This window comes from Lytechinus variegatus, chromosome 12 (assembly GCF_018143015.1).
Source record: "Lytechinus variegatus isolate NC3 chromosome 12, Lvar_3.0, whole genome shotgun sequence".
Classification (NCBI taxonomy): domain Eukaryota; kingdom Metazoa; phylum Echinodermata; class Echinoidea; order Temnopleuroida; family Toxopneustidae; genus Lytechinus; species Lytechinus variegatus.
In genome coordinates, this window is record NC_054751.1 from 34,281,234 (window position 1) to 34,294,302 (window position 13,069).

Consider the following 13,069-nt stretch of genomic DNA (forward strand, 5'->3'; position numbering starts at 1 on the left):
GACCACCATTGATGTGAGTGTGTTGTGTCTGTGATTTCATGTACAACTGAGATGCCATGCACCCATGGATGCTTCGTACGGCATCGCTTGATTCAGTCACATGCACGGTTCTCTCTTTTCACCTCCAGTCACTTTGTACACAAGTGCGCGTACAAATTGATGAGTAATTCCTAAAACCATGATTACCATCTCTGCTCTGTAGAAGGATACACAGAATGCGTTGGCAATAATCCAAATCACAGTGAGATGGAATTTTTTTTAACCAGGAAGTGATTGAAAAACAAGCATTTTCCAACACACTACATGTATGTAACTTGTAAGCACTACATACATACCTTGTAATATACCTTGTTGTGGGCGTAAAGTTTTACCTATAAAAACTTGTTTGCCCCTCTCCTTCCAATTTCTTGAAGTCAGTAAAGTGGAAGATAGACTAGTACTGGTTATATGATGGATTAATTAAAGTAAAGTGAAGAGAATTAACAACATAATAATTAAACACCAGCTTTCATTTTAAAACTGGGATGTCGAGGAGATTGTTTGAGTTTGAAAAAAAAACTTTTTAGAAAAAAAAATGTACTGTACATGTTTTGATTTTTAAATTATATTTGTAGACATTTAAGAATGTTCCACAGTTAAAATGGAATCCATGTCATTTTCAACAAATTTTGCACAGAGTTACTTTAGCATCTAAATATTCCAAATATGCAAAAGTTAACATGGGCTCATGTGCTTCGAGCTTTGAAGTTCACCCATTTGAAAGGTCTTGAGAAACACGTATTAAAAATCATTATGCAATTTTAGACACGACCTAACAACGTTGAGTTTATACCTCTATTACTCAGTCAAAATCCATCTAAATTTCATCAAATTTTACATAATAATTCAGAATTTTATACTTAAGATAAAGTATTCACTCATTTCTGTTATTTTGCTCTTTAAAGAGTAATAGCACCTTCAATTTAAATATAAGGTGTGAATGATGACAAAAACATTTCTAAAAACTTTGAAATTTATGTAAAAAATTAAAGAAGTACAGTGAATGCTTTATTCAAAACCCATGTCATTTTCACAAAAGGGAAAGGCATACTGAAGAGGTGTGAACATTATAAATTAGGGGTTCATGTGCTTGTTTCCAAACTATCAACACTCAGAACAAATGTGCCTTTTAGAACACAAAAATGTGTCAAAGTGCTTGTATCTACATAAAGGAAAATCTGCACCACTATCCCTTTTGATCAAACTCAAGGTCATATCCTCATATTCTTTAAATACAATTGTTTACAATAATTATTGAAGCAATTAACTCATTAAGCCCCCAAATTATATATACTTATAGCTATTAAAAAAAACACTTTGTAATGAGTAATGAGAATGTTGATTGGCCCTTTAAGCCCTGCTGCTGGCCAATATATATACCAATAAATAATGAATGATAAATAGATAATAATTTCTATTTTCATCTCGGTCAATATATGTTCAAACTAGGTACAGTCAATCTCCCCCCATTTTTCCAAATATGCAAAAACTCCTCTTTGCACGTTTATCCATCATGACTGAGAAACTGTTATCACCTACCTGTAACTCGAACCTTTCTTCCCCCATTATCTTTTTTCTCTTCTCTGGATGATCTTGCTGGAATCCCTTGCAGGATGATTGTAGAGAATCTCATAGCAGTAATACTTTCAAATGTAAACTTAAAAAGATGTTAATTTATCAGTATTCAAAACCAGCAAGCCAAACAAAAAACTTAAACCTAAATTGTTTAATTTCATTCTGATGATATGATGTGCGTAATGATATGTTGCACCATCCCTGTTCCTCAACACTTAATACCTTCACCACTTAGCTTCCTCTCTCTCTCTTCATTGTACCTATGTATACCATTCATTAACCCTCTTTTTTACTTGCACCCCCTCTCTCCTTTTAAACACTTCTCTCTCTGTTCTTTAATCACCTCTAGTTTAATTGTATTATGTTTTGTTCTCTGTTTCTTGTGTCTTATTCTTTCTATTCCTTAGCTTTTTTTCTCTGTTCATTATTGTGCATAAGATTCTTTTCCATGTTTACATTGAAACTACATTAAGTCATGGGGACTGCCTCTTTTACAAGCCATGCTTTTTAGACAAACCTCTCTGCTTTGGTACTTATTTTCTTAGCTTTGTCAGATTGGTTTTGGTTAGAACATTTCAATTTCAGTCACTGACCGATTTTTTCATTAGTTGTTACATATAAAAAGAATTTTTAATTTTTTTTTTCTTGTTATTTGTTCGATATATTACATTTTTTATGTTTGATTGAAAATTCTGGAATTATTTGACTTAGTAATGTTTGTTTGTATTTTATTGATGGAAATAAATAAAATCTAATTTGTTTACCAAATTTCATAAAAATGCTCAATAGCTCAATGATAATATTTTAAAAGGGGAAATAATATGAATGAAAATGATATTATGTCGATTAAGAAGGTTCATATTGTTATCTTGATAGGTATTTTAGATCATATACATGATCAAGTAAAAAGAAAATTGATATTTGAGTGAAAGACTACTCTGTTATATTAAGAATAACTTTGAAGTTGGGACTTCCTTAGCTCATTCACTCTTTTCATACTTATCAGCCATCCTTCATTGAACACATAGGCCCGTATTCTGATAGCAGGTTTAACTTAAACTCAGGTTTAGAGTTGTGGTTTAAGTATGGATAGCCAATTGTTGCATAAATTACTGGCAGTAGAGATATCATACTTCAGCTCATTTGGCTCTCAAATCATTCATTATTGTCCGGGAAGTATAAATAGATGATCGTCTTCACCATCGATGAATCAGGAAAGAGCTCACAGTAAACATAAGAAACATACAACTTAATAAAAACTTTAATACTTTTGGCTTTCCATACTTAAACCACAACTTTAGACCTGAGTTTAAGTTAAACCCGACTTCAGAATACGGGCCATACACATTAACACATACAATGTATTTGCAGGTCTTGAATAGAACCTCTAATATAGTGATGGGGTTATATCAACATTATAAGATGAAATTCATATTGATTGATAGCTTTAACATTTTTGTACAAATATATGGACCTCTGAATTCATGATTGAATGATTTGCTCATGTTGGTTGATCAAGAAGACAAATTTTCTACTAAGTACCGCCGCACGCCGAGCGAACACTCACTCCTGAAGACGGACAGTCAACCTGTCCGAAACGTCGAGTCTCTCTACTACTCATCATCTCTACTCGCCGACGCAAGCCAGCATCTCCTCATCAGCTCTACTACTCAAGCTGTTCTCACTCAACATTCCTTCTGGTTTACAGTCCTTTTCAGGACTATTCTCAAGAAAGAATACTCTATTCTCAAATCTCCACTTTCTCGCCTATCCACTTCCTTCTCTTCTTCTATCCACTGCTTCTATAACACTCCACATGGTGTACCGTAAACCACATCAGCAATAAGAATTGGTTGTTGAACGATTTTAAAGAAAGAAAGTAGAGGGGGCTAAGTATCTTCAAATTAAAGTCTTAAAGTGTTATTGAGTTTGAAGATAAACTATTCTAGGTTATTTTTACATTGAGGTCATCGTGCCACCATGTTAGGACGGTATGATATTATGACATCTTGTACATGAAATCTAAAGTGGAATAGGTGGCAGTAGCACATACTGCCACCTGTACAAAATCTATGGAAATTTTCATATATTTCATTTTCATGACATCAAGATGTGCTTTTTGCTATAATTTGGTACACTAGCAATCTTGTGTAAACAATGAGAACAAGTATTGATGAAATTTATGCAAATGTCAGTTTCTATACAAGATTGTGATGGGAGCAGTATTATAGAAATCAAACCAATTTCTTATTTTCATTGTATGATTGTGGTCAATGGTTACATGATTTGGATTGTTTTAATCTCTTTTATCTTTTTGGTGTTTGGAAAAGAAAAATAATTGAAAGACATAAAATGAATTGTGAAGTTGGTTAATTTACTAAAGAAAACTTGAGTATATAGGATCGACATTTTCCATATCTGCAAGCATAGACAAAATTGAAAGGTAATATGGTGGGCAATGCTAAACACAATAGTGCCCTCTATAGGAAAACATTATGTAGCTTTTGAAAGGTCAAGTCTGGCCTATTTGAGGTGAATTTATAACCACCCCCCAAACATGCATAGTACTGAAAATTTTATCAAAATCTGGTGTAAATTAGGAAATTAATTAGCATTTTAAAGCTAAATGATAGTATTTGCAGTAAAACACAAATTTCGTGAGAAAGTCTGTAAAACCAAGGTTAAGTATGACTATATCATCGTGGATCTAGATATGGTACAGTTACATAAACTGAACTTTGTGAAATCATAAAATAAAGCTGAAATACGATCACACTGAAGATCGCCAACACAGATAGGCACACGTGGGACAGTGTATTATTATTGCTGGAATAAAGACCCGACGGAAGTGACCGAATCCGCGCTTATTTTGCTTATTTCTCAGCAATTACACAATTTCTTCCAGAATCCTTTGGCACATATTTTTTATTCATACAAACAGACACTTGGGTGGTCATTATATTAGATTCTGTAAAAAGTCATTTTGAGATCGTTACCAAAACTGGAATTTATCTTTAAAGCATTGCTTAATGTTCAGAAAATGTTTATATGATATGATCCCTGAGCTATATGAGAGAATAGTGAATTAGGGAATATTTCAAATCTCATTGATTTTTTTAAATTATGGAAGCATTAGATTTAATTGAAATGTACTTTTTAACAATATTTATACTCTTCAGTACATATTCACAGATGAATAAAAACCATGTTTTTATCTTTTTATGAGAAAAAGAAGAAAAATCTCATTAAGTTATTGATCAAGCTGTGTAGGGGAGACCGGGGTTAGTTGGAACATGGGGTAAGTTGGAACACTGTAATTTTTTTTTAATGCCTGTAAAGTAAATTTATGCAATACTGCCCTCAATTTATTGCTATTAATAATACAACAGTTGTAGTATCAATAACAATAAATTGAGGGCAGTATTGCAGAAATTTACTTTACAGGCATTAAAGAAAATTAGAATGTTTCAACTTACCCCATGTTCCAACTAACCCCGGTCTCCCTTATACTTATTCGATGTAACATTATTATAGTTATTTTTAAAATAGATTTTTCACATATCTGGGATCAGCAAATTTGTAATTTATCCCCCCATAAAAACCACATTTACATTAATTTACATACAAGTAAAATCTTTGAGTAATATACACATGAAGCAAAATAAATAAATGTACAAAGTCATACTGTACGTATTTTGTCACTTGCTAATTGCTGGGGATCATGATATTAATCTTAAATAAACCTTTTCTGTTATCTCCATTATCTTGTAGTTATCTGACATATTGTATCAAATTATTTTTTCTTCAGATTTTGATTAGGTTAGACTTGTAATGTACTTATGAAAAGTGAGAAACACTCTCACATTATATTAAAATAGAAAACTTGAGACTTTTATTAAGAACAAAGGTCACCAGTTGTACATTAAGTTGTGCTGATATTTAATTAGTGGACAACCTTATCAAATGGCTAGCCACATTATGTCTTTGCTGTGAATGCTAATGAATCTAAATAAATGCAATGACCTAATTGAAAATAAAATATTCATGAACATTATTTGCACCACTTTTACCACTACCCTTGAAACATATAATACAAATGCTAGTTAAAGGCCAGTGAATGACATGAGCAAAGACACTGTGTATGCCTACAAAATGAAGTATTTTCTTTTCTTTAACCTCTTTTTTATAGGTTAGCATTTGTTTTTGGTTATGACCAAAACGGGTGTGGGGTTGTAAAATGATAGAGTTTATGGGGGAAAATAAATGTTTAACTGAAGAAGGGAATAACATAAGCCAAATCACACATCAAACAGAAGCAAACGGAGAGGAGACGAAGGAACTTAACTCTAAAGACACAGGAACAAAATAGAACTTAACTCGAAGTATGGTAGTACACTGTTTATTTGCTGGGCTAATTTGCCTCAGCTAAACTCATAATGGCAATACAAAATTAGCATATATTTAAATTTTACAGAATCAACCAATGAAAATTAAGAGAATGGATGAGCCAACGGAAAGTGGAAAAGTCCAATTCATAAAAATAAGCAATGAGAGATAGAGGATGGAGATGAACAAGATGTTAGGATGATTACATAATAAGAATGTTGAACAAAAGAATCAGATGTGGGAATGTAATGAATGAACACATCTGAATAGGAAATGAATGACAGGAGAAGTAGGTTGAAAGTCAAATGTAAATGGTGACAACAGAAGCATCAAAGCTGAACTAAATACCAAAGCTTGAACTGTAAATAACTAAACTATTAAAGGAAACAAAATGTCAAAATAACAGTCCTACACAGGTAACAGTGATGCCAAAATAAAAGGAAAATGTGTCATCTAACCCTGGCTAACAATTTTCTTTCTATTAGCAGATTCCTTGTAATGCAAACTGATTCAAGCAGAAGGCCAGAAGAATGCTACAAGATGCGTTTTATGCATTTATGCTTTGGGTCAAATGTAGTTCTTCACAATGGTATTCATATAAATTGTCCAAAAGTAAATAAAGGAAGTTACAAATTGTAAGATGCAATCTTGCCATTTCAAAAAGAAAAAAAATCAGACAAGCACAGCACTAAAGGATTTTTAAAAATTATTTTCACAGAACAATTATTTCCACATCTCAGTTATTGTGAAGATAATTGAGCCATTGATGTCACGGAAATGATACAGTCACCATTTTTGTATTTCATTATATATCAAATATCAAGAATATGATTTTATACATTTGATGATAAAAAATTGTAATGTTAATGATTTGATATGAACCATGAGTTATATTAGTAAAGAACAAATTAAGATAGATATATAAACTCATGTTCTCACCTGAATATTTAAAATTCAGTTACTATACTATAACATATATCCTTGGGTATAAAAGATTTTGGGATGAAATTTTGAATTCTAATCTAAATGATTTTTTATTAAAACAAATAATTAGAATTTAGTCCAGAGCCTGACTTCTCACTAATCCGATTTATATTGATATCTCTATGATTTAGAGTTTACTGATGTTTTTCAGTCTCTCTTGAATTTGGCATATTTTGTATATTCATGATTCTGGTTGCATCCGTTTGTTGGAATGCTTGATTTACGAGCGAGCGTCCCCCGTTTATCTGCCCTTGAGGCTTTTTGTATCTCCTTGAGATTTTAATCCTCTGCCCGATATACCTTCCAACCATTCCAAAAGATGAGATGGTCATCTTAAGAACAGGTCAGTTGGTATCTTGTCTGCCTACATCACCCTCTTTGATTGGTTCTTGGTTTTATGTTTCATCAGAGCATCCAAGATCTTGCTTGTGTGTATGGCTGTGTTATAGAGACGCACGCCGCTGGCTGGTGTGTGTCACTGCTGTGGTTCTGTGCAGCAGTGCATGTGCAGATGGTTAAAATGAGAATGTGCATGCAGGCCGGCTGGGAGGGTGTTGTGCATGGAGATACCGCTGTCTGCTGTCTCTTATTGCGTTATTCTCCGGGATCGTAGCGAGCTGCGAGAGAGCTCATTATATCCTTTTCATTGCACGTTACCCATCATTTTCACTTCACAGTCAGCCATAATAAATCCAACCTAGTCTATCTTATTTGTCAGTTTCCGATCCGACCGCTCTATCCATCTCCATTTTTTATTGCAGATGAGGTAAAAAGAGAGCGGTGGACTTCGCTTATAAAAAGAGGCCAAAAATCCCCATGTTTGTGATTTCTGGTGGCAAGGACGGCCGTGGGAGCTTTTAAGAGGTTTTTAGCGATTTGCATTTACGGGTGAGTGTTTTTAAGGCATTGGTCTCGTTGTGCCTTGGCATTCATCATTGTTTCATTGTTAGATGAGTGGGCTCTGTACTGATTTGATTGTTTTACTAAATTTGCAAAACCAATTACATATAAGATGAATTTCATATCAATTGATGTGCGAGTGTTATGAGTTTATATGTGTTAGAGGTGCTGTGAAATTTGCCGAAATAAGGCCTTGTACTAATCTTAGATATTGACTTTCATTGATATTATTATTACTATTATCATTTATTATTTTCTTTATGATTTATCATTATCATTATCATCATTGTCATTATCTAATACAATTATCATTCTTTTTTTATCTTTATTATTATTTCATCCATTTCTCCTTTTCTCTTATTCTCAACCATTACTTCCTCAATAGTAATCATTTGTTCTTTTCAAACAAAGGCATCAGATAGTTTGTTGTAAATGTGAAATTTCTAAATTAATATGCAGGTTTTTTAAAATCTATAGTTTAGGACTATCTGCGAATTATTTGCCATGAGTGGTTTAAAATTGATTTGTACTTTCAATTTCAAAAGTTTTTGATCAATTTGCTAATTTCTATTTATGATTTTAGGAATGAATATTTTTGGTAATTGTGAATTTCATGAACACTTTTGATAAAACTTTCATGTACATTTTTTCTGCAGCTTTTATTTAATAATGGAATATATGTACTAATATTTTCAAGTATGTTATGAAATCAAATGAATGTGAAATCTAATGAATTTCTAGCTTAATATTAATTTGCATAGTTGTACATGTTTTTAAGACTTATAAGTTATTTAGACTTATATTAATTCTAATTATTTAATTGTTATCACTGCATGCTCATTAATCTCTTTATTTATGTCTAGCCTGCAATTTTATCAAACAAAAGAGTGTGTCATATTGATATATTCTAACTGACTTCCTGTTTCTACATACATGTATGTTTCGATGGGAATGATTAATAATGGCAAGGTTCAACCACCCCCATGACCCCCACTCCACCCTTCCAGTTGCTTCAGTATGACATGGAAATGATAGTTCTGTATCTACACAATATTTATCTTCTGTTTAAAAGAATATGGATTTAGCTTTATGTACATGTAGGTGTTAATTCACATACATCATAACTTGTATGCCCAAAATTATCAGTCAATAGTAAATACGTACACGTACATAAAGGAAGTCATATTCATATTGTATTGAATTAGCAGATGTTTCAGCCAAAAGTCTTATGTTTACCTTGTGATGTCACAATTGATGCAGACGTACAAGTCAATTTTCAATGTTTGCTCTACATTCAGTTGTTATTGAAGCAACGCTGTACTCGGCAGCTTCCTCCTTTGCCATGGAAAAAACAGTAATATTCATCTATTTGAATGAAATGAAAACCTGATTTATAAAAGAAAGTGGAAGAGGGAATCTTGTCTCTTCTCTTCTTTTGATCTTTTGCTTTGTAATCTTTATAAGCTAAAATATTTCTTGTATTTGTTGAAATTATTTGTGTTGAACTCAAAACAATGTGTTTTGAAATAAATATAAATGTATTTATTGCTTCTCTTTGATAGTGTTTTCTATACTTTGCCCAAGGGTAATATTTCTAGAATTCATTGATATCATCTGCATACCAAATTTCCAGCTATGGCTACATTCACCATTAATGAACACTCATCTCACAAAATATGTCTCTCAATAAATAATAATTTACCAAATGATATTGTTAGAAAGTGCATTCAATCACAGCGAGAGAGTCATCTGTTAAATTGGTCCTAAACTCCCAAGTAATGATGAATTGATGCATGTCTACCTAATATATGTTATCAATTTTCACTGCTGTTTGATTCCAGAGCTCTAGTTTTGGCTTCCTGAAAGTCATTTGTGGACTGGGAGGGGAGGGTTGGGGTCACATGTCAATTTTCCACCCATTGTATTGCATTTTTATCAAAATCATTTCTCCCATATAATATTCTTGAGAGTTTTGATGGATCACTTGATTGGCCTTATTTGAAATTATCTGAAAACTCAGTCCCTTCAAATTTGCATCATGCATCAAAACTAAATACAAGAGTATTCATCTTGAAAGTTAAACACTTTGTTTTGAAATCATTGCTTACCCTGACTTTTCTAGATTGGCTTTGATCCGAACCACTCCTTGAAGTTACCAAGGTGATGCACCCCTTGGCTGTAGCAGTGTGGTAAGCACTGTCCCTGTTTGGTTTTATGGGACGCTAGCGAGCTAGGTCTGAATAGATGACTCCAAAAACTAATTTTGCCCTAATGTATTCAGGTGATGAAACACACGAGCTGTACTCCTCTCTTTTAATATTCGAGCTTTGCACCAATTTGTCGCCTCATGCCTCATGGTGCCCAGTGGAGTAGGTAATGAATTCGGGCACGGGCAATACTTCCAAAGGCCGTCCGTCCGCTTCTTTTTTTTTTGGTTGCCAACGGTAGCAAGGTTCTTGATAGTGAGACAGCCCCTGGAGTGCTGCTTTTATTGGTGATGGCAAAGCCTTGATAAAAATTTAAAATGTCTCATCTGTGTGGTTGTTTCCTTGTTGACTATGTGGAACACTGACGCGGTATAAGTCCCTTTAACCGTATCCATTACAGTGCGTGCTGCAAAGCCTGAAAATCTAATAATGTCTCGAGTAATTGTGCCACTATGTTTTACCTTGGCCTCAAGATATTTTCTTTTCTTTCCAGTGTGTTGAAATGTTAGCTGTGAAAAAAATTGGGATGATTTGATATTTAGGGGGAGGTTGATAACCATATAGCAGATATGGGCACACCATTAAAACAAAAAAAAAATAAAGAAAATATAGAGATGTGTACAACATACTTCATGATTTAATGTTACTTGCTACAAGAACTCTACGATAGGTTCTTTCACAGGTGCTGGATCACAAATACTCTCAAATTAAATGAACTTGTTCAGACAAAAAGGAAAAAAAAACAACACCCTATACTCATGGCCCACCAAATAAGATATGTTTTCTGCAGTTAGAAGCCATAAAGGATGAGCTTTTTTGCCTCATATTTGAAGTACTTCTAATTTGCATTCACACTGTTGCAAAAACCCAGGTGCCTTTGAAAAGCCAGGTCTACAAATGTGATTAAACTTGTAGCAAATTTCATTCTGAGATCATATTACAAGTATTTGCGTTCATGCTTGCAAAATACATTTATGCTCTATTTTTTTTGATCACGTGGGTGTGAGAGCATACTGTTTTCTGACAATAACCTTGATGTCAATTGTTATATTATCCAGGGCATGAACACTAGCTTTATGGATATGTTTTATACCATCATAATTCTGAATGCCTTGTAATTTGTTTTCTTGCTCGAGGAGGAAGTACGTGCACTATAATGCCGATGTACGTGTAATTTGATTCTAGGATATTTACTCAGATCTCAAGAAAGGAAAATGAGGGAAGCTTGAATAAAAAATTGGATATCGAGCGTTCAAAGGTGCTCTTCAAACTGTTGGAAATTAATAATGAAGATAGCCAGAATGTAAGCAGCGGTGACTGACTGAGTAGTGGTTCTGACTGGTTGGTTTAAACTATAATGTGCTGCACTGTAAACCCAGGTGAAGTATTGGGTTCCAGATTTATTACTTGAATGCAGGAAGTGCTTCAGTCACTCTACCTATAGAGTGGAGACCTAGTGCTTCATTTCGTACGAATAGCACGATGTCGTATTTGATATTTCTTAAACAATAGAGAGTTGATACACCAATTAGTGAATTTAGTTTTTTTATAAAGACTGGAGTTTAGCAAATGGCCCTCAAAAATCAGAATTTTAAATTATGATGGAAAAAATATTGAATTTTTTTGAGAGAGAAAAGGAGGGGAGGGGGGGGGGGAGGGTAGTAAGAAGACACTGTAGATGCAGTGATGATGTATAGTATGTACCGTATATGACCTATGTATAGTATACTGACTTAGGTTGTTTTTTGTACCATTTAATTTGAATTCTTGTCACAGGATCACGAATAACCCATGTTTATGTCAGGATATTTTCTCTTATGAATCTGTCATTTTATTTTGAGTCCTTTCTGGTACTTGCAGAGCTCCAGTCTGCAGCGCATGCCAAGTACATGTACTGCATGCCAAGTACTTGTAATATGCACGTGCCTGAAATATGAAATTTCCTGTTTCCTCCATTTTAGTGACAACAGAAACTGATAAACATAGAAAGAGTTTTTTCTCAAAAAGAATACAAGCCAAGTGCTATTTTCTTAAAGAGAAGCAAAACATTTCTGAGTAACAGCTTGGTAAATTTTGAACAAATCATGAAATCAACGTGATGGTTATGATTATTTTATAAGAAGTTGTGATCACTATGTAACTGATCAATCATTTATCAATATGGTCATTTTGCTGATATGACCTCTTTATTTGTCAGAATGAGGTAAACTGAAATATAGAGCACATTTGCAAAATATGTCATTGTGAAAAGGAGAACTTTACATTTATTCATTTGCTTCAATGCAAAAGACTAAAATGAATTAACTGTCGTAATTTTGAAAGTTTTGATCAGATTGAATTTTCTTATTATATTTTGATTCCTGCCCTTTGATGTAGGGGAAAAATGCATAGGGGGACAAAAAAAAGAAATATAATTAAATGTACCTGGTATATTTTCTCTCATTTCTACCTGCATGCAAACCAATGACCAATGTTGAATTCTGCTTAAAAGACATACACCATTTTCTGGCCTTTTGGCTCTCAGACCGCTGACAAATTTATGTTGCCTAGCTTTCTCCACTGTCGGTGGAGTGGTCAGGTATCGATCAGTCGTTACCGTTGTCTGTCTCTTCAGATCCGTCATCGAACTCCAAGCATGTTTACTTCTATAGATATCCCACGCATGAGAGGAATGTCGGCTATCCTAGGTACAGAGCCTCAGCATAGTGTTCGTCATCGTCGAGGGGGTGTGGTATAATGTGTGAGATATATGCTGGAGCAAGGTGACACCTTGCGTTTAACGATTGCTGATGGGGAGGCATACTTGTTTTACATTCACTCCAACTCTGTCCTTTCCTCGTGCTCGTCTTCTTCATTCTCTCTCATTTTTTTTTTTACTTGAATTACCCCCTTTTTTGTTCTTGCTGTTTATTGTCTATACTTGTCTCTGTTTGGCCTGGGGAAGTGTTAAAAATGTGTATATTGGAGGGGGGGGGGGC

The 13,069-nt window shown here is 33.8% G+C and overlaps 1 protein-coding gene across 5 annotated transcripts in view; it reads left to right on the forward strand.

Moving 5' to 3' along the window:
- Positions 1 to 13,069, forward strand: part of LOC121424892 (serine/threonine-protein kinase 32B-like) — a 101,979-nt gene that overhangs the window by 3,264 nt on the left and 85,646 nt on the right. Inside the window, exon 2 of one of the 5 annotated variants that reach the window (XM_041620752.1) lies at positions 7,746 to 7,872. The exons of 2 other annotated variants lie outside the window; for them this stretch is intronic. The gene's annotated coding sequence lies outside the window, so the exon portion shown is untranslated. Of the gene's footprint in view, positions 1 to 7,253; positions 7,873 to 11,322; positions 11,471 to 13,069 lie in introns of those variants that run through there. 2 more of the 5 variants (XM_041620755.1, XM_041620754.1) reach the window with 2 other exon arrangements.